Consider the following 1,611-nt stretch of genomic DNA (forward strand, 5'->3'; position numbering starts at 1 on the left):
CTGAAAAGTAAAAATTTCACTGCTCAGCTATATCAAGCCACAGAGCCAGTTTCTGCAGGTGTGGGCTACAAATCCCTGCTTATTCAGGAAACATCTCATCCTGCTTGGTATATTCATTTAGAAAGTCCTGAAATATTATTTCCTTTTCTAAGTCTTTGGAACAGCCAACAAAAAATAATCACCAGTTCTTTTTAGCCTTGTCTCAGCACACTGACAATAGCTTTTCAACAATAAAATGTTAGTGGTAACTGCAACTGAAGATAATGTGCTCAAAAACATGTTCAGTTTGCTTTATAAGGAAAACAATCAGAAAACTTTGAAGTGCATGACAAATTTATTTCTAATTTAGTTATAGATGCAACTTCATTTGCTAATAAAAGGAGAACTGTATCTCCCTGAAGTGAAACAGGGGGATTTTTTAAGATTTTTTTTTTCAGATTTGCAGTATTTTCAGTAGTCATTTCTGGCAATACTATATCTGCTATCTTTACCATTCTTTTTTTTGAACTCTTATGTAGTGAAATTATTTATTTATTTATTTATTTTACAGAAAGCAGTAGGAAAATATGAATACTTGCTACTGAAATCTGGTTGAAGAAAGCCTCAGTAAAAATATTAACAAAGCAGAAGATATCAATGCACAAAAAAAAAAAAAATTTACAAATATAGGAAATGTTGAAAATGGCAAAATATTTTGGAGTTTTGTAAAGGACTTTCTTCAAGGAATAATAATAGTTGTACACAAAATGTTTTTCCATAGTGTTCCTGATGATACACCTATTTGAGATTATCAAATAAATATTTCCTATGCCACAAAAGACATAGGAAATTTATCCCCAAATGAAACAAAACACCTGCTGGCAAAAATAATAGTGAGATGGTATGAGAGTAGTAAGTCTATAAATTTCTTAATGAATACAAAAAAAAAATCATTATCCCTCCATAGAACATCCTTAAAGAAAATGTTTGTGGGCAGGGACAATACCATTTATTCAACTAATTAAGAAGAAAAAGATGACAAGTTTTTCTGCTCATGTTCCCTTCTTCGTGTCTGTAAAAGCAATAACAAATTTCTTAACCAAGTATAATCCTGAAGAATAATTGCATGTCCAAATATTTGTTTTGTTTTGTTTTTCTCGCCAGCTATATCTATTTATTATACCTCAGTCAAAGCTGTCAAAGCTTCCTAAAGAATCTCATGCATGTACCTTTGGACCATACCAGAAAAAAAAAATAGTATTACTCCTGAAAATCTTGTACTCTAATGCAGACAAAGAGGAAAAGATGTGCTATTTTGACATAAAAGAGAACAGAGAGGTGCCAATTCTGAGCAAATAAGCATAGGGCAACTTTTGTAAGGAAGTGAGCTTTAAAAGAATAAAGTTAAAAAGGTTAATAAAAGTGTAATGGTGACCAAGACAGAACTTCTCCAGGTATCAGAAGCAGCATCAGTGTAAGCAGGAAGCTAAGAACAGAGAAGCCTGGTAGATCTGAATGTGCTTGTGGAACAGGTAAGGACTGCACTGGAACAGTGAAGAAAAAAAAAAAAAGGCAAAGTAAAAAATGTCACCAAACCAATAGGACCAAATGGGAAGCTGAGTCTGCAGAAAG

The 1,611-nt window shown here is 32.7% G+C and overlaps 1 non-coding gene across 1 annotated transcript; it reads right to left on the reverse strand.

The window, feature by feature from the left end:
* Positions 1-301: 301 nt before the first annotated feature.
* LOC118248492 (small nucleolar RNA R160) lies at positions 302-372 on the reverse strand. Its single transcript, XR_004778765.1, has one exon. It is a non-coding gene; the product is annotated as a small nucleolar RNA R160 (small nucleolar RNA).
* Between the last annotated feature and the right edge of the window lie 1,239 nt (positions 373-1,611).

This window comes from Cygnus atratus, chromosome 4, assembly GCF_013377495.2.
Source record: "Cygnus atratus isolate AKBS03 ecotype Queensland, Australia chromosome 4, CAtr_DNAZoo_HiC_assembly, whole genome shotgun sequence".
In the NCBI taxonomy this organism is placed as follows: domain Eukaryota; kingdom Metazoa; phylum Chordata; class Aves; order Anseriformes; family Anatidae; genus Cygnus; species Cygnus atratus.